Source organism: Oncorhynchus nerka, linkage group LG26 (assembly GCF_034236695.1).
Source record: "Oncorhynchus nerka isolate Pitt River linkage group LG26, Oner_Uvic_2.0, whole genome shotgun sequence".
In the NCBI taxonomy this organism is placed as follows: domain Eukaryota; kingdom Metazoa; phylum Chordata; class Actinopteri; order Salmoniformes; family Salmonidae; genus Oncorhynchus; species Oncorhynchus nerka.
The window spans coordinates 45,312,904-45,339,322 of record NC_088421.1 but is presented as its reverse complement, the minus strand read 5'-3'; the positions used below and the strand labels follow the sequence as shown (position 1 = coordinate 45,339,322).

General features: G+C 44.2%; 1 protein-coding gene across 1 annotated transcript in view; it reads right to left on the bottom strand.

Moving 5' to 3' along the window:
- cldnk (claudin k) overlaps positions 1 to 26,419 on the bottom strand; it is a 280,906-nt gene that overhangs the window by 214,455 nt on the left and 40,032 nt on the right. The gene's annotated exons all lie outside the window — the stretch shown is intronic.

The window sequence follows — 26,419 nt, the reverse complement described above, 5'->3', positions numbered from 1 at the left end:
AAATTAGGGTTAGAGACATGTGGTACCAGTATGACTCAATATTCTCCTGGGAAACTAGCATTGATGGAAGAGATTATGCAGAGTGGTCTTATTATGTTATTTGGAAACAAAATAGAAGGCTCTTAGGGACACATCACTTGGTTTATGAATAATTGTAACAATCCTCTGGGCTTGTGTGTGTGTGTGTGTGTGTGTGTGTGTGTGTGTGTGTGTGTGTGTGTGTGTGTGTGTGTGTGTGTGTGTGTGTGTGTGTGTGTGTGTGTGTGTGTGTGTGTGTGTGTGTGTGTGAGAGAGAGAGAGAGAGAGAGTTTTAGCTATATTTTTGTAGCTGTCTATTTACCACATTAAACATATGTAAACCACATGTTTGATTCCGTTCCATTTATTTTATTCCAGCCATTACAATCAGCCCGTCCTCCTGTATCTCATCCCACCAGCCTCCTCTGACGCATGTATTGTGTCGAGAGTAAAACAGAACTTAGATGTGATACCTTGATTATTGATTACTGGTCGACGGTGACGCACGGTGACAACGTGACGACGTGACGACGTGACGACGGTGCGGCGGTGACGTGGCGACGACGGTGGCAGCGACGGCGTGACGCGGTGACGACGGTGACGGCGTGACGCGGTGGCGATGACGACGTGGACGGTGACAGCGATGACGACGGTGGCGATGACGAGCGATGACGACGGTGACGGCGATGACGACGGTGAGCGAGCGGTGACGCGGTGACGACGGTGACGACGGTGACGACGGTGACGCGACGGTGACGACGGTGACGACGGTGACGACGACGACGACGACGACGGTGACGACGGTGACGACGGTGACGATGACGACAGTGACGACAGTGACGACAGTGACGACGATGACGACGGTGACGACGATGACGACGGTGACGACGACGCACGGTGACGACGGTGACGATGACGACGACGCGGCGACGATGACGACGGTGACAATGGTGACGACGGTGACGATGACGACGGTGACGACGATGACGACGGTGACGACGATGACGACGGTGATATAACTCGTTGGTCAACAGATTCTGTACAGAGAGCAAGGCGCTGAAGATGATGTCGCAGTCGAAGCTTTCCATTGGTCCTACAGTGAAGATGATGTCGCAGTCTAAGCTGTCCATTGGTCCTACAGTGAAGATGATGTCACAGTCTAAGCTTTCCACTGGTCCTACAGTGAAGATGATGTCACAGTCTAAGCTTTCCATTGGTCCTACAGTGAAGATGATGTCACAGTCTAAGCTTCATTCATTCATAAACACAGGGAGATTGGCGGAGTCAGGTTTGGTCAGGGTGTGATTTGGGTGGCCATTCTATGTTCTGATTTCTATGATTTTGTATTCATATGTTTTGGCTGGGTATGGTTCTCAATCAGGGACAGCTGTCTATCGTTGTCTCTGATTGGGGATCATACTTAGGCAGCCCTTTTCCCTCCTTTCAGTGTGGGTAGTTATCTTTGTTAGTGGCACTACAGCCCTGTAAGCTTCACGGTCGTTTTGTTGTTTCTTGTTTTTGTTGGCGAAATTAAATAAATAATGCACGCCACCACGCTGCACCTTGGTCCGGTCATTTCCCTGACGACGTTCGTGACACTTATTCCCTATGTAGTGCACTACTTTGTTCATAGGGCCCTGGTCAAAAGTAGGGCAATATGTAGGGAACTGGGTGTCATTTGGGATGCATTTTCTCATCTTTAATCATCTTTAATAATACAAGGAATGCAACTTCTATAGGCTACAGAAAAGTGTAAATGTTCAAAATAACCTGTTCATATCACAGTCCTACTGTAGCCATAATCTCTCTGAATCTCACAACACCAGATGGGGTAAGTCCCCTTTTTCAGGTCAAATGATCAACAGATTTAGTCTGTTTATTTCCCACTCCCCTAGGGTCTGACACCTCTAAGATCTAGCATGCTAGACCTCTCATCTCCTCTCCATCAGACACATTCTGACTCATCCTTCATTTTGTCCTCACACATCCTCAGGTTCGTGTTTGCATGCAGTGGTGTAAAGTACTTAAGTAAAAATACTTGAAAGTGCAATTTAAGTCGTTTTTGGAATTATCTGTACTTTACTATTTATATTTTTGGCAACTTTGACTTTTCTACATTCCTTGGAGTGTGTCCCTGGATATCTGTCAATAAATATAATGCTTTTCATTTTGCTCTCTGGTTGGTTAATATAAAGGAATTTTAAATGATTTATACTTTTACTTTAACTTTCATTTTAGCAATTCCATGTACTTTTGAAATTTAAGTATATTTGAAACCAAATACTTTTAGACTTTAACTAAAATAGTATTTTACTGGGTGACTTTCACATTAACTTGAGGCATTTCCTATTTGACCTTTATTTAACTAGGCAAGTAAGTTAAGAACAAATTCTTATTTTCAATGACGGCCTAGGACCAGTGGGTTAACTGCCTGTTCAGGGGCAGAACGACAGATTTGTACCTTGTCAGCTCAGGGGTTTGAACTTGCAACCTTCTGGTTACTTGTCCAACGCTTTAACCACTAGGCTACCCTGCCGTCCCAATTATTAAGGTATCTTTACTTTTACTCAAGTATGACAATTGAGTACTTTTTCCACCAGAGAGTGTGTGTGTGTGTGTGTGTGTGTGTGAGTGAGTGTGGGACAGAGAGAGGAGTGTTATGTATAGATTTTCAGAACAGAACACAGAGAATATCGATGTAGTTTATGTTCTTAGCTGCTCCACTACAGCAGGGCGTGTCAGCTTGTTCTTAGCTGCTCCACTACAGCAGGGCGTGTCAGCTTGTTCTTAGCTGCTCCACTGCAGCAGGGCGTGTCAGCTTGTTCTTAGCTGCTCCACTGCAGCAGGGCGTGTCAGCTTGTTCTTAGCTGCTCCACTACAGCAGGGCGTGTCAGCTTGTTCTTAGCTGCTCCACTGTAGCAGGGCGTGTCAGCTTGTTCTTAGCTGCTCCACTGCAGGGCGTGTCAGCTTGTTCTTAGCTGCTCCACTACAGGGCGTGTCAGCTTGTTCTTAGCTGCTCCACTACAGCAGGGCGTGTCAGCTTGTTCTTAGCTGCTCCACTGTAGCAGGGCGTGTCAGCTTGTTCTTAGCTGCTCCACTACAGCAGGGCGTGTCAGCTTGTTCTTAGCTGCTCCACTGCAGCAGGGCGTGTCAGCTTGCTGAAAACTCACACGTTTGAATAATACGCTGTGTTTTTCCGTCTCAAATGGCACACTTTTCCCTACATAGTGCATTATTTATGACAAGAAGCCCTATGGGACTCATTGGGGCCGTAGACACAGCCCTGTAGATAGATGAAGGGAAAACTCCACCGACACTCAGATGAAGGGAAACTCCACCGACACTCAGATGACATGACCTCTTGACGTTTTACCCATGAAGCCTTGGGGCTGTGTTCCTGCCATGTGGGATCAGACATTACTCAGCTGAGAGCTAGCATCATCCCAAATGGCATCCTATTCCCTATCTAATGCACTACATTAGACCAGAACCCTATTCCCTATATAGTGCACTACTTTAGACCAGAAACGTATTCCCTATCTTAGTGCACAGAGACAGACCCAGGTTAATGCTGTATATTATACAGAGAGACCCAGGTTAATGCCTCAGTCATTCTCTGTCCACAGAGACCCAGGTTAATGCCTCAGTCATTCTCTGTCCACACAGAGACCCAGGTTAATGCCTCAGTCATCCCTCTGTCACACAGAGACCCAGGTTAATGCCTCAGTCATTCTTCTGTCCACACAGAGACCCAGGTTAATGCCTCAGTCATCCCTCTGTCCACACAGAGACCCAGGTTAATGATAGTCATTCTCTGTCCACAGAGAGACCCAGGTTAATGCCCAGTCATCCTCTGTCCACACAGAGACCCAGGTTAATGCTCAGTCATGACCTCTGTCCACAGAGAGACCCAGGTTAATGCCTCAGTCATCCTCTGTCCACAGAGACCCAGGTTAATGCCTCAGTCATCCCCTGTCCACAGAGACCCAGGTTAATGCCTCAGTCATCCCCTGTCCACAGAGACCCAGGTTAATGCTGTATATATTATACAGAGACCCAGGTTAATGCTGTATATACTATACAGAGAGACCCAGGTTAATGCCTCAGTCATCCTCTGTCCACAGAGAGACCCAGGTTAATGCCTCAGTCATCCTCTGTCCACAGAGAGACCCAGGTTAATGCCTCAGTCATTCTCTGTCCACACAGAGACCCAGGTTAATGCCTCAGTCATCCTCTGTCCACACAGAGACAACTGGACTGCCGACGTTATCTACCCGAAGGAGATCCGGCTGGCTCCTCCGTCGCGACGTTACCTGAATGCCCATCTAATGCCTCACAAGCTAGCTGTCTTACCGGATGCTCAGAATAGACAATCTGACAATTTATTTATTTTTATTATGTTTCTTCTTGGGCCTTCTATAACTATATCTATTGTTTTTATTTTTTTGTTGTTGTGTGATTTGACTAACTACAACACGGAACTCCACTAATCTACTGACGGAACGCAAGAGGTGGCCAACAGACCTCCATCCTATGCTAGCTTGCTACCGATGTCCTGGCTAGCTGTCTAAATCGCCGTGACCCCCAAACCAACCTCTCCACTCCCTGGACCCTTTTGATCACTCGACTAAGGATGCCTCTCCTTAATGTCAATATGTCTTGTCCATTGCTGTTAATGCCTCAGTCATTCTCTGTCCACAGAGAGACCCAGGTTAATGCCTCAGTCATTCTCTGTCCACAGAGACCCAGGTTAATGCCTCAGTCATCCTCTGTCCACAGAGAGACCCAGGTTAATGCCTCAGTCATTCTCTGTCCACACAGAGACCCAGGTTAATGCCTCAGTCATCCTCTGTCCACAGAGACCCAGGTTAATGCCTCAGTCATCCTCTGTCCACAGAGAGACCCAGGTTAATGCCTCAGTCATTCTCTGTCCACAGAGAGGCCCAGGTTAATGCCTCAGTCATTCTCTGTCCACAGAGACCCAGGTTAATGCCTCAGTTCCTTAGGGGAACCTGGCTGTTCCCTCTGTCAGTCTGGCTATACGTTGATTTGCCTTAGGGGAACCTGGCTGTTACCTCTGTCAGTCTGGCTGCTACGTGACGTGCCTTAGGGAACCTGGCTGTTCCCTCTGTCAGTCTGGCTGCTATGTGACGTGCCTTAGGGGAACCTGGCTGTCCTTCTGTCAGTCTGGCTGCCAACGTCAGCATGACATGTGACGTGCCTTAAGGGAACCTGTCTTTCTGTCTGTGGTTGTTGTGGTCCAACATGGACAGGGTATCAATTGTGTGTGTGTGTGTGTGTGTGTGTGTGTGTGTGTGTGTGTGTGTGTGTGTGTGTGTGTGTGTGTGTGTGTGTGTGTGTGTGTGTGTGTGTGTGTGCTAGAATTAGTGTTAAGGTTAAAATTAGTGTCAGGGTTAGACGCTAGGGTTAGTTTCATGGTTAAGGTTAGGTTTAGGCTTAGGGAAAACAGAATTTTGAATGGGACTGAATTGTTTAAAACACAAGGGTTAGACTGTGTATGTGTGTTCTGTGTGTGTGTGTGTGTGTGTGTCCAGACTTAAGTGTAAGGAGACATGTTCTGTCTGCTGTTGACTAACGATGAGGTTAAACGGGTGAGGATCCTCATGAACAGAGTCTATAGAGGTGTTAGGACCTGGAGAGCAAAACACACACACACACACACACACACACACACACACACACACACACACACACACACACACACACACACACACACACACACACACACGCCATAGACCAGAGGTGTTTGATTGGAGGAGAGGTGGTGACATTACAGTGACACATCCTGAGGGGCCACACACACACACACACAAACTTACAGATACACACACACACACACACACACTCACACACACACACACACACACTCACACACACACATACACACACACACACACACTAGGTGGCTGGGATGTCCTGTCCATGTTAGACCACAACACCTTGTCCCGTACACGTCAGTCATGCAGACACAGTGAACTTGTGAACCTCTGAACAGGAGGACAGTCACTGGGGGTTAAAGGCTAGTTCGAGTGTAGGCAGAGCAGAGAGGCAGAGCACTCCCTGACTGCATGGTGAACAGTTATCATACATTACTCTGAGTACTGCTACGGCATTCCCTGAGGATAACAGTTATCATACATTACTCTGAGTACTGCTACGCATTCCCTGAGGATAACAGTTATCATACATTACTCTGAGTACTGCTACGGCATTCTCCTGAGGATAACAGTTATCATACATTACTCTGAGTACTGTTACGGCATTCTCCTGAAGATAACAGTTATCATACATTACTCTGAGTACTGCTACGTCATTCTCCTGAAGATAAGTTATCATACATTACTCTGAGTACTGCTACGGCATTCTACTGAAGTTAACAGTTATCATACATTACTCTGAGTACTGCTACGGCATTCCCCTGAGGATAACAGTTATCATACATTTCTCTGAGTACTGCTACGGCATTCCCCTGAGGATAACAGTTATCATACATTACTCTGAGTACTGCTACGGTATTCCCCTGAAGATAACAGTTATCATACATTACTCTGAGTACTGCTACGGCATTCTACTGAAGTTAACCGTTATCATACATTACTCTGAGTACTGCTACGGCATTCCCCTGAGGATAACAGTTATCATACATTTCTCTGAGTACTGCTACGGCATTCCCCTGAGGATAACAGTTATCATACATTACTCTGGGTACTGCATTATCCTGAAGATAACAGTTATCATACATTACTCTGGGTACTGCGTCAGTATTCTCCTGAAGTTAACAGTTATCATACATTACTCTGAGTACTGCTACGGTATTCCCCTGAAGATAACAGTTATCATACATTACTCTGAGTACTGCTACGGCATTCCCCTGAGGATAACAGGTATCATACATTACTCTGAGTACTGCTACGGCATTCTCCTGAAGATAACAGTTATCATACATTACTCTGAGTACTGCTACGGCATTCTCCTGAGGATAACAGTTATCATACATTACTCTGAGTACTGCTACGTCATTCTCCTGAAGATAAGTTATCATACATTACTCTGAGTACTGCTACAGTATTCCCCTGAAGATAACAGTTATCATACATTACTCTGAGTACTGCTACGGCATTCTACTGAAGTGAACCGTTATCATACATTACTCTGAGTACTGCTACGGCATTCCCCTGAGGATAACAGTTATCATACATTTCTCTGAGTACTGCTACGGCATTCCCCTGAGGATAACAGTTATCATACATTACTCTGGGTACTGCATTATCCTGAAGATAACAGTTATCATACATTACTCTGGGTACTGCGTCAGTATTCTCCTGAAGTTAACAGTTATCATACATTACTCTGAGTACTGCTACGGTATTCCCCTGAAGATAACAGTTATCATACATTACTCTGAGTACTGCTACGGTATTCCCCTGAGGATAACAGTTATCATACATTACTCTGAGTACTGCTACGGCATTCTCCTGAAGATAACAGTTATCATACATTACTCTGAGTACTGCTACGGCATTCTCCTGAGGATAACAGTTATCATACATTACTCTGAGTACTGCTACGGCATTCTCCTGAAGATAACAGTTATAATACATTACTCTGAGTACTGCTACGTCATTCTCCTGAAGATAAGTTATCATACATTACTCTGAGTACTGCTACAGTATTCCCCTGAAGATAACAGTTATCATACATTACTCTGAGTACTGCTACGGCATTCTACTGAAGTTAACCGTTATCATACATTTCTCTGAGTACTGCTACGGCATTCCCCTGAGGATAACAGTTATCATACATTTCTCTGAGTACTGCTACGGCATTCCCCTGAGGATAACAGTTATCATACATTACTCTGGGTACTGCATTATCCTGAAGATAACAGTTATCATACATTACTCTGGGTACTGCGTCAGTATTCTCCTGAAGTTAACAGTTATCATACATTACTCTGAGTACTGCTACGGCATTCCCCTGAGGATAACAGTTATCATACATTACTCTGAGTACTGCTACGGTATTCCCCTGAAGATAACAGTTATCATACATTACTCTGAGTACTGCTACGGTATTCTCCTGAAGATAACAGTTATCATACATTACTCTGACTTAAATGTAAATGTAAATAACAGTTATCATACATTTCTCTGAGTACTGCTACAGTATTCCCCTGAAGATAACAATTCTACAGCACAACGGCAGAGTCATGTCTGTGTGAAACTATTAATGACTCAATAATAATCCATGCCTTCTGGGAATCATATTCATTCCAAAAGTGACTGGTTGATGTTTGTATGATGTTGTCGTTTGTATGTCACATCCTCTCTGTCTTTATGGAGAACCTTGGTCCTACACCACTTCACATCCTCTCTGTCTTTATAGAGAACCTTGGTCCTCTGCTCTATACCACTTCACATCCTCTCTGTCTTTATGGAGAACCTTGGTCCTCTGCTCTACACCACTTCACATCCTCTCTGCCTTTATGGAGAACCTTGGTCCTCTGCTCTACACCACTTCACACCATCTCTGTCTTTATGGAGAACCTTGGTCCTACACCACTTCACATCCTCTCTGTCTTTATGGAGAACCTTGGTCCTCTGCTCTACACCACTTCCCATCCTCTCTGTCTTTATGGAGAACCTTGGTCCTCTGCTCTACACCACTTCACGTCCTCTCTGTCTTTATGGAGAACCTTGGTCCTCTGCTCCACACCACTTCACATCCTCTCTGTCTTTATGGAGAACCTTGGTCCTCTGCTCTACACCACTTCACATCCTCTCTGTCTTTATAGAGAACCTTGGTCCTACACCACTTCACATCCTCTCTGTCTTTATGGAGAACCTTGGTCCTCTGCTCTACACCACTTCACATCCTCTCTGGCTTTATGGAGAACCTTGGTCCTACACCACTTAACATCCTCTCTGTCTTTATGGAGAACCTAGGTCCTCTGCTCTATACCACTTAACATCCTCTCTGTCTTTATGGAGAACCTTGGTCCTCTGCTCTACACCACTTCACATCCTCTCTGTCTTTATGGAGAACCGTGGTCCTCTGCTCTACACCACTTCACACCCTCTCTGTCTTTATGGAGAACCTTGGTCCTCTGGTCTACACCACTTCACATCCTCTCTGTCTTTATGGAGAACCTTGGTCCTCTGCTCTACACCACTTCACATCCTCTCTGTCTTTATGGAGAACCTTGGCCCTCTGCTCTACACCACTTCACATCCTCTCTGTCTTTATGGAGAACCTTGGTCCTACACCACTTAACATCCTCTCTGTCTTTATGGAGAACCTTGGTGCTACACCACTTCACAGCCTCTCTGTCTTTATGGAGAACCTTGGTCCTACACCACTTCACATCCTCTCTGTCTTTATGGAGAACCTTGGTCCTCTGCTCTACACCACTTCACATCCTCTCTGTCTTTATGGAGAACCTTGGTCCTACACCACTTAACATCCTCTCTGTCTTTATGGAGAACCTTGGTCCTCTGCTCTACACCACTTCACATCCTCTCTGTCTTTATGGAGAACCTTGGTCCTCTGCTCTACACAACTTCACATCCTCTCTGCCTTTTGATTAAAAAAATAATCATGGATTTGACAGTCTTGTCCAATGGTTCCTCCTGTCAGGATTCAGCCCTTTATTAAAGGTGCAATCTGGGATCTAGGAAGTTGAGAGAGGTCACATACATTTCTTAGCATTTTCCCCAAAAAACGAATACCAGACTGTGCCTTTAAAAGCTTCCTGAAGACGCTGTTTGAATTAGAGCTAAGAGAGACGGGATACGGCCAATTACAGATCCTGTTTATAGAATAGTTTCAATTGTCTTTCTATCCTCGTCATTGTATTGAAGACATGATGAAAAGCTCAAGGAGAGGGGAAATTGACATTTCCACATTTCTATTTGTGTAACGGGTAGATGGTTTAAAAAGCAACTTGTCAAAGGGCCTTTTTCAGGTTACCAGGTAGATGGTTAACTGGTAGATGTAGAGAAGACTTCAAAGCTTCCTAAATCATTTATGAAGTCAACCATTAGAGGCTATTAGTTTGACAGGCAGTCATCACAGTTGATGCATTTCAATAGGAAAAGCTTTCAGGCTTATAGTTAGTGAAAACTCCTTCAATCCAAAGCTTTTCGCTTTAGCGTCCCTCCATCGTTACATTTTTTCTTTCACCTTTATTTAACCAGCTAGGCCAGTTGACAAGTTAACAAGCTAACAAGTTCTCATTTACAACTGCGACCTGGCCAAGGTAAAGCAAAGCAGTGTGACACAGACAACAACACAGAGTTACACATGGAATAAACAATAAACAACCCCAATAACACAATAAACAAGTCAATGACACAGTAGAGAAAATAAAGTATATATACAGTGTGTGCAAAAGGCATGAGGAGGTAAGGCAATAAATAGGCCATAGTAGCGAAGAATTACAATTTAGCAGATTAACACTGGAGTGATAAATGAGCAGATGATGATGTGCAAGTAGAGATACTGGGGTAGAAAAGAGCAGAAAAGTAAATAAAAACAGCATGGGGATGAGGTAGGTAGATTGGGTGGGCTATTTACAGATGGACTATATACAGTTGCAGCGATCAGTTTTAACTGCTCAGATAGCTGATGTTTAAAGTTAGTGAGGGAAATGTAAGTTTCCAGCTTCAGCAATTTTTGTCATTCGTTCCAGTCACTGGCATCAGAGAACTGTAAGGAAAGGCGGCCAAATAGGTGTTGGCTTTGGGGATGATGAGTATGATATACCTGCTGGAACGTGTGCTAAGGGTGGGTGTTGTTATCATGACCAGTGAGATGATGATAAGGCGGAGCTTTACCTAGCATAGACTTATAGATGACCTGGAGCCAGTGGGTCTGGCGACCAATATGTAGTGAGGGCCAGCCGACTAGAGCATACAGGTCGCAGTGGTGGGTGGTATAAGGTGATTTGGTAACAAAATGGATGGCACTGTGGTAGACTGTATCCAGTTTGCTCGGTAGAGTATTGAAAGATATTTTGTAGATGACATCACCGAAGTCGAGGATCGGTAGGATAGTCAGCTTTCCTAGGGTAAGTTTGGTGGCATGAGTGAAGGAGGCTTTGTTGCGAAATAGAAAGCCGATTGATTTTGGATTGGAGATGTTTAATATGAGTCTGGAAGGAGAGTTTACAGTCTAGCCAGACACCTAGGTATTTATAGTTGCCCACATATTCTAGGTCAGAAGCGTCCAGGGTGGTGATGCTAGTCGGGCGGGCGGGTGCGGACAGGGAACGGTTGAAAAGCATGCATTTGGATTTACTAGCGTTTAAGAGCAGTTGGAGGCCACAGGAGTGTTGTATGGCATTGAAGCTTGTTTGGAGGTTAGTTAACACAGTGTCCAAAGAAGGGCCAGAAGTATACAGAATGGTGTCGTCTGCGTAGAGGTGGAAAAAAGGGAATCACCCGCAGCAAGAGCGACACCATTGATATATACAGAGAAAAGAGTCGGCCCGAGAATTGAACCCTGTGGCACCCCCATAGAGACTGCCAGAGGTTCGGACAACAGGCCCTCCAATTTGACACACTGAACTCTAGTCTGCAAAGGCAGTCGTTAGGGACACCAAGGTTATTGAGTCTGCCGATAAGAACGTGGTGATTGACAGAGTCGAAAGCTCTGGCCAGGCCGATGAAGACGGCACTGTCTTTTATCGATGGCGTGGCTGAGGTGCATCCGTGACCGGCCTCAGAAACCGGATTTGCACAGCCGGAGAAGGTACGGGATCTAAAATGGTCAGTGATCTGTTTATTAACTTATTAACTTTTTTTGAAGACTTTAGAGAGGCAGGGAAGGATAGATATAGGTCTATACCTCGTTTGGTCTCAGAGTGTCACCCTTTGAAGAGGTGGATGATCATGCAGCTTTCCAATCTTTAGGGATCTCGGACGATACGAAAGAGAGGTTGAACAGGCTGGCAATAGGGGTTGCAACAATAAGGGCGGATAGTTTTTAGAAAGAGAGGGTCTAGATTGTCTCAGCCCAGATGATTTGTATGGTTCTGTTTGCAGCTCTTTCAGAACATCTGCTATCTGGATTTGGGCGAAGGAGTAGCTGGGGAGGCTCAAGCAGTAGCTGCGGGGGCTGTTGGCTGGGGTTGAGTAGCCAGGAGGAAAGCATGGCCAGCCACAGAGAAATGCTTGTTGAAATGTTCGATTATCATGGATTTATCGGTGGTGACCGTGTTACCTAGCCTCAGTGAAGTGGGTGGCTGGGAGGAGGTGCTCTTGTTCTCCATGGACTTTACAGTGTCCCAAAACGTTTTGGAGTTAGAGCTACAGGATGCAAATTTCTGCTTGAAAACCCTAGCCTTTGCTTTCCTGACTGACTGCGTTTATTGGTTCCTGACTTCACTGAACAGTTGCATATCGCAGGGACTATTTGATGCTATTGCAGTCCTTCACAGGATGTTTTTGTGCTGGTTAAGGGCAATCAGTTCTGGAGTGAACCAAGTGCTATATCTGTTCTTAGTTCTTCATTTTTTGAAAGGGGCATGCTTATCTAAGATGCTGAGGAAATTACTTTTAAAGATCGACCAGGCATCCTCGACTGATGGGATGAGGTCAATATCCTTCCAGGATACCCGAGCCAGGTCGATTAGAAAGGCCTGCTCGCAGAAGTGTTTTAGGGAGTGTTTGACAGTGATTAGGGGTGGTCGCTTGACCACGGACCCATTGCGGATACAGACAATGAGACCTGCTGAGATCCTGTTTGTAAACAGCAGTGTTGTATTTGAAGGGCAAGTTGGTCTGGATAATGTCTATGAGGGTGCCCATGTTTATGGATTTAGGGTTGTACCTGGTGGGTTCCTTGATGATTTGTGTGAGATTGAGGGCATCTAGCTTAGATTGTAGGACTGCCGGGGTGTTAAGCATATCCTAGTTTAGGTCACCTAACAGAACGAACTCTGTAGTTAGATGGGGGGCGATCAATTCACATATGGTGTCCAGGGCACAGCTGAGAGAGGAGGGGGGTCGATAACAGGCAGCAACAGTGAGAGACTTATTTCTGGAGAGATTCATTGTTTTAATTAGAAGTTCGAACTGTTTGGGCATAGACCTGGAAAGTATGACAGAACTATCTCTGCAGTAGATTGCAACTCCTCCCCTTGGCAGTTCTATCTTGATGGAAAATGTTGTAGTGGGGTATGGAAATCTCAGAATTTTGGTGGCCTTCCTAAGCCAGTGATTCAGACACGGCAAGGACATCAGGGTCGGGCGGAGTGTGCTAAAGCAGTGAGTAAAACAAACTTGGGGAGGAGGCTTTGATGTTAACATGCATGAAACCAAGGCTTTTTCGATCACAGAAGTCAACAAATGAGGGTGCCTGGGGACACGCAGGGCCAGGGTTTACCTCCACATCACCCGAGGATCAGAGGAGGAGTAGGATGAGGGTCCGGCTAAAGGTTCTCAAAACTGGTCGTCTAGAGCGCTGGGGACAAAGAATAAAAAGGAGCAGATTTCTGGGCGTGATAGAATAGATTCAGGGCATAATGTTAAGACAGGGGGCATGGTGGGGGTGCGGGCACAGCGGAGGTAAGCCCGACACTGAGTGATGATAAGAGAGGTTGATCTCTGAAATGATCTCTGGTTATACTGGGTGAGGTCACACATGTGTGGGAGGTGGGACAAAGGATGCATCAGAGGTATGATGTGTGGAACTAGGGTTCCATTGTAACCAAAACAATGATAACTAACCTAAACATCAGTATACAAATGCGTATTGACATTTAAGAGAGACATAAAGTGAGGCATAAAGTAATCACAGGTGTTGATTGGGAGAGCTAGCTAAGGCAACAACGGGTAAGACAACAACAGCTAATCAGCTAAGACAACAACAACAGGTAAAATGGTAATGAATCGCAGAGAGGGTCGGTTATCTACACATAGGGCCTGAGTTCCTGGGGCTGGGGCCGACAGATAAACAGAATAGAATGGAGTACCGTGATTAATGTACAGTCCAGCAGGCATCAGCTATTTAGGCAAGTCATCATAGGGTCCAGGGACAGCAATAGATGGAACAGGGAAGCCGGGTAGAAGTCGCTGTGAAGGTCAGAGTAATGGTCCAGGGTTTACTGCAGAACCAGGTGGAGAAACAGGCTGGCAAGTATTATCCAGGCTAAAAAAAGGGCTGGTGTCTGTGCAGAAGGTAACGCCCGCTAGCAGTGGCTAACAATGACTAAATAGCTAGTAGCTAATTAGCTGGCTAGCTTGATGGCTAGGTGGTTCTGGCTATAAGATCTAACAAAATAGCTGTTCCGTATCACATTGGGTGAGGCAGGTAAAAAATGATTTAAATGGAAAAGCGATTGAAAATCAAAATTGAAATATATACAACAAAAAATAAAATACAAAAGTAGACGAGATCCCTCCATCGAACAAAACAAGTCTGCATCTGCTACGCCATCTTGGAACATCTATCTATAGCATCTCCTCCATCTATAGTGTCCCTCCATCTATAGCATCCCTCCATCTATAGTGTCCCTCCATCTATAGCATCCCTCTCCATCTATAGTGTCCCTCCATCTATAGCATCCCTCCATCTATAGCATCCCTCCATCTATAGCATCCCTCCATCTATAGCATCCCTCCATCTATAGTGTCCTCCATCTATAGTATCCCTCCATCTATAGTGTCCCTCCATCTATAGCATCTCTCCATCTATAGCATCCCTCCATCTATAGCATCCCTCCATCTATAGCATCCCTCCATCTATAGCATATCCTCCATCTATAGCTATCCCTCCATCTATAGCATCCCTCCATCTATAGCATCCTCCATCTATAGCATCCTCCATCTATAGTGTCCCTCCATCTATAGCATCCCTCCATCTATAGTGTCCCTCCATCTATAGCATCCCTCCATCTATAGCATCCCTCCATCTATAGCATCCTCCATCTATAGCATCCTCCATCTATAGCATCCCTCCATCTATAGTGTCCCTCCATCTATAGCATCCCTCCATCTTAGCATCCTCCATCTATAGTGTCCCTCCATCTATAGTGTCCCTCCATCTATAGCATCCCCTCCATCTATAGCATCCTCCATCTATAGCATCTCTCCATCTATAGCATCCCCTCCATCTATAGTGTCCCTCCATCTATAGCATCCCTCCATCTATAGCATCCCCTCCATCTATAGCATCCTCCATCTATAGTATCCCTCCATCTATAGCGCCCTCCATCTATAGTGTCCCTCCATCTATAGCATCCTCCATCTATAGCATCCCTCCATCTATAGTGTCCCTCCATCTATAGCATCCCCTCCATCTATAGCATCCCTCCATCTATAGCATCCCTCCATCTATAGCATCCCTCCATCTATAGCATCCCTCCATCTATAGTGTCCCTCCATCTATAGCATCCCTCCATCTATATAGCATCCCTCCATCTATAGCATCCCTCCATCTATAGCATCTCTCCATCTATAGCATCCCTCCATCTATAGTGTCCTCTCCATCTATAGCATCCCTCCATCTATAGCATCCCTCCATCTATAGCACATCCCTCCATCTATAGCATCCTCCTCCAGCATCCTCCATCTATAGCTCCCTCCATCTATAGTGTCCTCTCCATCTATAGCATCCCTCCATCTATAGCATCCCTCCATCTATAGTGTCCCTCCATCTATAGCATCCTCCATCTATAGCATCCCTCCATCTATAGCATCCCTCCATCCATAGCATCCTCCATCTATAGCATCCTTCCATCTATAGCATCCCTCCATCTATAGCATCCTCCATCTATAGCATCCCTCCATCTATAGTGTCCCTCCATCTATAGCATCCTCCCATCTATAGCATCCTCCATCTATAGCATCCCTCCATCTATAGCGTCCCTCCGACTATAGCTTCCCTCCATCTATAGCATCCCTCCAACTGAGAATCCCCAACCAGCTTCCCTCCAACTGGAGCATCCTCCAACTTCAGCTTCCCTCCAACTTCAGCTTCCCTCCAACTGAGAATCCTCCATCTATAGCTTCCTCCAACTTTAGCTTTCTCCAACTGGAGAATCCTCCATCTATAGCTTCCTCCAACTTCAGCTTCTCCAACTGGAGAATCTATAGCTTCCATCTATAGCTTCCTCCAACTTCAGCTTCCTTCCAACCAGCTTCCCTCCAACTGGAGAACCCTCCATCTATAGCTTCCTCCAACTTCAGCTTTCCTCCAATCTAGCTTCCTCTCCAACTGGAGAATCCCTCCATCTATCGCTTTCCTCCAACCTTCAGCTTCCCCTCCAACTTCAGCTTCCCTCCAACTGAGAATCCTCCATCTATAGCTTCCTCCAACTTCAGCTTTTTTTTTTGTAACCTACTGTTTAATAACCTACTGGTTAATAACCTACTGGTTAATAACCTCCCTTAATAACCTACTGGTTAATAACCTACCCTTTAATGAACCTACCTTTAATAACCTACCCTTTAATAACCTACTGGTTCATAACCTACTGTTTAATAACCTACTGGTTAATAACCTACTCCTTTAATAACCTACTTTAATAACCTACTGTTCATAACTTACTGGTTAATAACCCACTGTTAATAACCTACTGGTTAATAACCTACCCTTTAATAACCTACTGGTTAATAACCCACCCTTTAATAACCTACTGGTTAATAACCTACTTTAATAACCTACCTTTTAATAACCTACTGGTTCATAACCTACTGTTTAATAACCTACCCTTTAATAACCTACCCTTTAATAACCTACTGGTTAATAACCTACCCTTTAATAACCTACCCTTTAATAACCTACTGGTTAATAACCTACTGGTTAATAACCTACCCTTTAATAACCTACTGGTTAATAACCTACTGGTTAATAACCTACCCTTTAATTACCTACCCTTTAATAACCTACCCTTTAATAACCTAGCCCTTTAATAACCTACCCTTTAATAACTACTGGTTAATAACCTACCCTGGTTAATAACCTACTTTAATAACCTACTGGTTAATAACCTACTGTTTAATAACCTACCCTTTAATAACCTTTAATAACCTACCCTGGTTAATAACTTACCCTTTAATTACCTACCCTTTAATAACCTACTGGTTATAACCTACTGTTTAATAACCTACCCTTTAATAACCTACTGTGTGTATAATTAACCTAGAGCGATAATAAGCCCTACTGCAAGCCTATGATTTGATATATTGACCAAGTATATTGGCTATATACTTGGTCTATAATTATTTTAACTGCTAAAATGTCTCTCTCTCTCTCAGGCAACAGTCCACCACACTGGCTCACACCAGATGATGCACACACACACAGAGAGACTGTCACGCCCTGGTCTTAGTATTTTGTTTAATCTTTATTTATTGGTCAGGCCAGGTGTGACATGGGTTTATTTTGTGTTGTGTTTATGTATGGGGTTTTAATGTGGCTTACCCTTGTAATAAGCAAAGTCTATAACCTGACTCTTCTCAATCAGAGGCTAGGGTGATAACCTACGTTGTTCTGATTGGGAACCTATTTAGGCAGCCTATTCTTTGAGTAACCTACTGTGGGTGATTGTTCCTGTCTCTGTGTTTATTGTCACCAGATAGGCTGTATAGGTTTAATAACCTACTCTTTGATTGTTCCTGTCTCTGTGTTTATTGTCCCCAATAGGGCCTATAGGTTTTAACCTCTGATTGTTTGAGTGTTCCTGTCTCTGTGTTTATTGTCACCAGATAGGGCTGTACTAGGTTTTAACGGTCCGTTTCTTTGAGTGTTCCTGTCTCTGTGTTTATTGTCACCAGATAGGGCTGTATAGGTTTTCACGGTCCGTTCTTTGAGTGTTCCTGTCTCTGTGTTTATTGTCACCTACTGTTAGGTTTTCACCTACCCTTTTTGATTGTTCCTGTCTCTGTGTTTATTGTCACCAGATAACCTACTAGGTTTAATAACCTACCCTTTGATTGTTCCTCTCTGTGTTTATTGTCACCAGATAGGGGTATATAACCGGTCCCTTTGAGTGTTCCTGTCTCTGTGTTTATTGTCACCTAGATGGCTAATAATACCCTTTGAGTTACCTGTCCGTTTTTAATAACCTACAGTGTTGATTGTCACCAGATAGGGCTTATAGGTTTTAACGGTCCCTTTGAGTGTTCCCTCTGTGTTTATTGTCACCAGATAGGCTGTTAGGTTTTCACGGTCCGTTTTTGATTGTCCTACTGTGTTTATTGTCACTAGATAGGGCTTATAGGTTTTAACCTACCCTTTGAGTGTACCTACTCTGTGTTTATTGTCACCTAGGGCTGGGTTAATACCAGATACCCTTTAATTCACGGTCCCTTTGAATGTTCCTACTGGTTTATTGTCACCAGATAGGGTTGTAATAACGGTCCCTTTGAGTGTTCCTGTCTCTGTGTTTATTGTCACCAGATAGGCTGTATAGGTTTTCACTGTCAAGCTTTTCTTTGAGTGTTCTGTCTCTGTGTTTATTGTCACCAGATAGGGCTGTATAGGTTTTCACGGTCCGCTTTGAGTGTTCCTGTCTCTGTGTTTATTGTCACCAGATAGGCTGTATAGGTTTTCACGGTCCGTTTTGAGTGTTCCTGTCACTGTGTTTATTGTCACCAGATAGGCTGTATAGGTTTTCACGGTCCGTTTCTTTGAGTGTTCCTGTCTCTGTGTTTATTGTCACCAGATAGGGCTGTATAGGTTTTCACGGTCCGCTTTCTTCTTTGAGTGTTCCTGTCTCTGTGTTTATTGTCACCAGATAGGCTGTATAGGTTTTCACGGTCCGCTTTTGAGTGTTCCTGTCTCTGTGTTTATTGTCACCAGATAGGGCTGTATAGGTTTTCACGGTCCGTTTCTTTGAGTGTTCCTGTCTCTGTGTTTATTGTCACCAGATAGGGTTGTATAGGTTTTCACGGTCCGTTTCTTTGAGTGTTCCTGTCTCTGTGTTTATTGTCACCAGATAGGGCTGTATAGGTTTTCACGGTCCGCTTTGAGTGTTCCTGTCTCTGTGTTTATTGTCACCAGATAGGCTGTATAGGTTTTCACGGTCCGCTTTTGAGTGTTCCTGTCTCTGTGTTTATTGTCACCAGATAGGGCTGTATAGGTTTCATGTCCGTTTCTTTGAGTGTTCCTTGTCTCTGTGTTTATTGTCACCAGATAGGGCTGTATAGGTTTTCACGGTCCGTTTCTTTGAGTGTTCCTGTCTCTGTGTTTATTGTCACCAGATAGGCTGTATAGGTTTTCACGGTCCGTTTCTTTGAGTGTTCCTGTCTCTGTGTTTATTGTCACCAGATAGCTGCTGTATAGGTTTTCACGGTCCGTTTCTTTGAGTGTTCCTGTCTCTGTGTTTATTGTCACCAGATAGGGCTGTATAGGTTTTCACGGTCCGTTTCTTTGAGTGTTCCTTGTCTCTGTGTTTATTGTCACCAGATAGGGCTGTATAGGTTTTCACGGTCCGTTTCTTTGAGTGTTCCTGTCTCTGTGTTTATTGTCACCAGATAGGGCTGTATAGGTTTTCACGGTCCTGTTTCTTTGAGTGTTCCTGTCTCTGTGTTTATTGTCACCAGATAGGGCTGTATAGGTTTTCAATGTCCGCTTCTTTGAGTGTCTGTCTCTGTGTTTATTGTCACCAGATAGGGCTGTATAGGTTTTCACGGTCCGTTTCTTTGAGTGTTCCTGTCTCTGTGTTTATTGTCACCAGATAGGCTGTATAGGTTTTCACGGTCCGTTTTGAGTGTTCCTGTCTCTGTGTTTATTGTCACCAGATAGGCTGTAGGCAGTTTTCACGGTCCGTTTTTTGAGTGTTCCTGTCTCTGTGTTTATTGTCACCAGATAGGCTGTATAGGTTTTCACGGTCCGTTTCTTGTTTTTGTATTATCGTCTTTATTTGTTTATTAAACATGTATCTAAATTACCACGCTGCATTTTGGTCCGACTCTCCTTCGACGGAAGAAAACCAGTGAACAGAGACGCGCTGAAGGGTAGGCATTTTGATCATGGCTGACATGTCCATTTTTAAGTGATTGATAATATATATTTAAAAGGAAAAACACAATTTTAAAATTCCATGATTTAATGATTTTCATGACCGTAAGAACCATCATTTGACAACTTGGAACAGCACATCCTGCCATTCAGGAACGGTATCAAACAAATCAAAGATATGAAAACCACACGTTTGGCTCCATTCCATTGATTCCATTCCAGCCATTACAATGAGCCTGTCCTCCTATAGTTCCACCCACCAGCCTCCACTGATATTTAGGTACTTTAAATACTGCCAGAGACGGTTCTGCTATTTGTCTCCATCCACAATAACCGGGGAAACACTTTGTGGTGGCACATTAGGAAACGTATTGCTTATGGGCTTTAATAACCAGTAGGTTATTAAAGGGTAGGTTATTAACCCGTAGGTTATTAACCAGTAGGTTATTAACCAGTAGGTTATTAAAGGGTAGGTTATTAACCAGTAGGTTATTAACCAGTAGGTTATTAAAGGGTAGGTTATTAACCAGTAGGTTATTAAAGGTGGTAGGGTAGGTTATTAACCAGTAGGTTATTAAAGGGTAGGTTATTAAAGGGTAGGTTATTAACCAGTAGGTTATTAAACAGTAGGTTATGAACCAGTAGGTTATGAAACAGTATGTTATTAATTCCAGTAGGTGCTTTGGTGAAACCCAGTAGGTTACACCAGTAGGTTATTAAACAGTAGGTTATTAACTAGTAGGCTATTAACCAGCAGGTTATTAAAGGGTAGGTTATTAATCCGTGAGGTTATTAATCAGTAGGTTATTAACTAGTGCAGGCTATTAAAGGGTAGGTTATTAACCAGTAAATGGTTGTATGTAGGTGTTATTAAATCTAGAGGGTTATTAACTAGCAGGTTATTAACCAGTAGGTTATTAAAGGGTAGGTTATTAACCCGTAGGTTATTAACCAGTAGGTTATTAACCAGTAGGTTATTAAACAGTAGGTTATGAACCAGTAGGTTATTAAAGGGTAGGTTATTAACCCGTAGGTTATTAACCAGTAGGTTATTAAACAGTATGTTATTAAACAGTAGGTTATTAAACAGTAGGTTATTAAAGGGTAGGTAATTAAAGGGTAGGTTATTAACCAGTAGGTTATCAACCTGTAGGTTATTAAAGGGTGGGTTATTAACCAGTAGGTTATTAACCAGTAGGTTATGAACCAGTAGGTTATTAACCAGCAGGTTAATAGGTTATTAAGGGTAGGTTATCCAACAGACTTCCATCCAGAACCACCCGCAGAAACATCCCACATCAACACCCAGCCACCCAACAGACTTCCCATCCAGACTTCCATCCAGAACCACCCTCAGAAACAACGCCTTGCTCAAGGGCACGTCGACAGATCTCCCACAAGGTCTGCCGACGTGGTCTGGAGGTCAACGCTCTGACTACCGGTAGATCTGACTAGATTTAGCTTCCAAATATTGGTCCTTTTCAAATTATGTAATGCAAATCAAATCAAATGTTATTTGTCACATACACATGGTTAGCAGATGTTAATGTGAGTGTAGCGAAATGCTTGTGCTTCTAGTTCCGACAATGCAGTAATAAATAACACGTAACAAAATAACAAAATACTGCATAGTTTCCTAGAACGCGAGCGAGGCGGCCATCTCTGTCGGGCGCCGGAAGTGGAGTTAATCAGCGTCAAAAAGGCAAGTTAGAATCAAAGACAGGTGTGATGATTTCAACTTCCATTTTGTTTTTGTGATTGGTCTTGAGGCGCTTTGAAACAGAGACTTATTTCAAGTAGCACGTTTCCAGTAGTTCTCCATTGAGATGAGCCTGTGGTGATCTGTGTGTAACCAGGCATGGCCATTATGTCAAGCTCCTATCTCTTACCACAGTTTACCCAGTGGCGTGTGTGAGGGTGTGAGGGGTGTGTGTGTGTGTGTGTGTGTGTTCATTCATTTGTGTGTGTATGTGTGTGTGTGTGTGTGTGTGTGTATGTGCATGTGCGTGTGTGTGTGTGTATGTGTGTGTGTGTGTGTATATGCGTGTGTGTGCGTATTTATATGTGTGTATGTGTGTGTGTATGTGGTAATGTGTGCATGCGTGTGCGTGTGCGTGCGTGAGTGCGTGTGTGTGTGTGTGTGTGTATACAACCCCTGAGGTATCTTACCATCCCTCTATTCTCTTGCTCTATTCTGGTCGGTGACGTTGGATCCGACCGAACAGGAAGCTTGTCCAGTGGTCCTAATCAGATCTTCCACTGTGTTGATGTGGTTATCTCTGGAGTCAGCCAACACTGAGGTGTTGACAGTCTACTGGGTTACTGTGTGCTGGGGGGGATCCCTCAAAGCACCTGTTGACCTCGACACACAAGGAGGAAGAGGACACACACAGTGACCCGGATAGCAGGGCTTTGGGAGAACAGAACACTAGATAGCTGTTCTGCCTCTGTCCAACGTGTTTGTGTTGGCAAGAAAGAAATCTTTTAAAAATCACAAAGGAAGATATTGATTGTCGTCTATGGAGAGTCTTTGTGTCTGAACTCGCAATAATCTCTTTTTCAATGCAGAGCGCTGGATACTGTGTCTTTGTCTGCCTAGAGATCGATAACACAAGGCTGTTATCCCAAATCGCACCTTATTTTCTACAATGTGCACTCCTTCCTATGGGGCCCTGGTCAGAAGTAGTGCACTATGTAGGAATAGGGTGCCATTTGGGACGTAAAGGGGTCTAGGTCAAACGTTGAATTTGTGTTAAATAGCGTTTAGTGTTAGTGGTTTCAGCCCAGCAGTATCTCATGATCTCAGACCACCGGTCCAGAGAAGATATTGGACCTCTACTCCTCAGTCAAAGCTTACATCCCAACTGGTACCCTATCGAAAGTCTCAAATGGCACCCTATTCCTTATATGGGTTGGTCAAAAGTAGTGCACTATGTAGGAAATAGGGTGCCATTTGTTTGTAAATAATGTTATTCCATGAGCAGTAACGGGAAAAGATCTAACCGCCTGGTGGTGTTATATTCTCACCCTGTTCCCTATGTAGTGCAATTACTTTAGACCAGGGCCCATAGGGCTGTGTTCCCTATTGGTAATCAACAGAGGGTCTGTCCTCAACGGCACCCTGTTCCTCTATGTAGTGCACTACTTAGACCAGGACACATAGTGGTCTGGTCCCTATATAGTGCACTACTTTAGACCAGGGCTAAATAAGAGCCTTATGGGTCCTGGTTAAAAGTAGTGTGTTAAGAGACGCAGCCAGAGAAAGTTAATGTTTAGGCTTTAGGAGCTTCTTACCAACACTCCAGGGATACCATCTTCTTACCAACACCTCAGAGATACCAACTTCTTACCAACACCCAGGGATACCAACTTCTTACCAACACCTCCAGAGATACCAACTTCTTACCAACACCTCAGAGATACCAACTTCTTACCAACACTCTCAGGGATACCATCTTCTTACCAACACCTCCAGAGATACCAACTCTTACCAACACTCCAGGGATACCATCTTCTTACCAACACCTCAGAGATACCAACTCTACCAACACCTCAGAGATACCAACTCTACCAACACCTCAGGGATACCATCTTCTTACCAACACTCCAGGGATACCATCTTCTTACCAACACTCCAGGGATACCATCTTCTTACCAACACTCCAGGGATACCAACTTCTTACCAACACCTCAGAGATACCAACTTCTTACCAACACTCCAGGGATACCAACTTCTTACCAACACCTCAGAGATACCAACTTCTTACCAACACTCCAGGGATATCAACTTCTTACCAACACTCCAGGGATACCATCTTCTTACCAACACTCCAGGGATACCAACTTCTTACCAACACCTCAGAGATACCAACTTCTTACCAACACTCCAGGGATACCAACTTCTTACCAACACTCCAGGGATACCAACTTCTTACCAACACCTCAGAGATACCAACTTCTTACCAACACCTCAGAGATACCAACTTCTTACCAACACCTCAGAGATACCAACTTCTTACCAACACCTCAGAGATACCAACTTAAGGAGCTTCTTACCAACACGCCAGAGATACCAACTTCTTTCCAACTCCTCAGAGATACCAACTTAAGGAGCTTCTTACCAACATTGCAGAGATACCAACTTAGTGAGGTTCTAACCAACCCCACAGAGATACCAACTTAGTGAGGTTCTAACCAACCCCACAGAGATACTAACTTAGTGAGGTTCTAACCAACCCCACAGAGATACCAACTTAGTGAGCTTCTTACCAACACCACAGATACCAACTTAAGGAACTTCTTACCAACACCACAGATACCAACTTAAGGAACTTCTTACCAACACCACAGAGATACTAACTTCTATCTGAAGTTGTTGCTGTTTTTCCTCCGGAATTAAAACGCATCAACGAAGTTACAGTCCATCATATCAGCTTGTGTTCGAAAAATGTAGAGAGAGATGGGTTTGACTCCACGTGGGTTTAGAAGGACAACATGTAGAGAGAGATGGGTTTGACTCCACGTTGGTTTAGAAGGACAACATGCAGAGAGAGATGGGTTTGACTCCACGTTGGGTTTAGAAGGACAACATGTAGAGAGAGATGGGTTTGACTCCACGTTGGTTTAGAAGGACAACGTGTAGAGAGAGATGGGTTTGACTCCACGTGGGTTTAGAAGGACAACATGTAGAGAGAGATGGGTTTGACTCACATGTTGGTTTAGAAGGACAACATGTAGAGAGAGATGGGTTTGACTCCACGTTGGTTTAGAAGGACAACATGTAGAGAGAGATGGGTTTGACTCCACGTTGGTTTAGAAGGACAACGTGTAGAGAGAGATGGGTTTGACTCCACGTGGGTTTAGAAGGACAACAACATGTAGAGAGAGATGGGTTTGACTCCACGTGGGTTTAGAAGGACAACATGTAGAGAGAGATGGGTTTGACTCCACGTGGGTTTAGAAGGACAACGTGTAGAGAGAGATGGGTTTGACTCCATCGTGGGTTGGGACAGAGCCTCCAGAGACCAGCCCCTCTGGGCACAGAGCCTGCAGAGACCCAGCCATCTGGGACAGAGCCTCAGAGACCAGCCCTCTGGGACAGAGCCTCAGAGACCAGCCATCTGGGACAGAGCCTCAGAGACCAGCCCTCTGGGACAGAGCCTCTGGGACAGAGCCTCAGAGATCAGCCCTCTGGGACAGAGCCTCAGACACCAGCCCTCTGGGACAGAGCCTCAGAGACTGATGTATGAGACCAGCCTGAACTGGCAGTGTCTAGGTTCCATTATAATGCCTCTCTAACAGAGTGATGATGTCTGTGGCTGGCACTGCCCAGTGCCCTGTGCTCAGTGCCCACTCTGTCAGTGTAATGAATGGACCCTATAGCCTGGTCACACACACAGAGGTGGCACCACAAGGTCAAAAGTGGTTTGACAACATTTATTGGGGCCTCGAGTTTTTCCTGATCTTGTGACCTGGCCGGGTAAAACTCAGGGTCCTATTTGTAGGCTATGACAAAATATTTTTATTATAGATAGCTTCACTTTTCATCTGTTCCATGGCTATAGGGCTGGGAGTTCTCCTGTCAGGTCATGTGAATTGGAAACAACCCTTTCACAACCTCTTTCAAACCACCACAACAACCACTTGTTATTAGTCATTCTGGAATCGGTTTTCAAAAGAGTCAGAGAGACAACATCTTCTATGGACAACGCATCTCTGTAGTTTAGTGAGCTACTATAGTAGGTCTGAGCATCATGCAAACAATGGTCACAATGTCTCTAAATATTAATGTCACTCTATACACACAATGTTAAGAAGTGGACTTAATCTTATGTCATAAAACCTCATATTTGTTCATGTGATTAGTGTTCTTCTGCAATTATTCATTCTTTAAGCTTTATGTAAGGCTGGGTTACATTTAACACTATAGACAGTAGACTGTAACAAGGCTGGATTACATTTAACACTATAGACAGTAGACTGTAACAAGGCTAGGCATTTAACACTATAGACGTAGACTGTAACAAGGCTGGGTTACATTTAACACTATAGACAGTAGACTGTAAATAGGCTGGGTTACATTTAACACTATAGACAGTAGACTGTAAATAGGCTGGGTTACATTTAACACTATAGACAGTAGACTGTAACAAGGCTGGGTTACATTTAACACTATAGACAGTAGACTGTAACAAGGCTGGGTTACATTTAACTCTATAGACAGTAGACTGTAACAAGGCTGGGTTACATTTAACACTATAGACAGTAGACTGTAACAAGGCTGGGTTACATTTAACACTATAGACAGTAGACTGTAACAAGGCTGGGTTACATTTAACACTATAGACATGTGAGACTGTAACAAGTGCTGGGTTACATTTAACTCTATAGACAGTAGACTGTAACAAGGCTG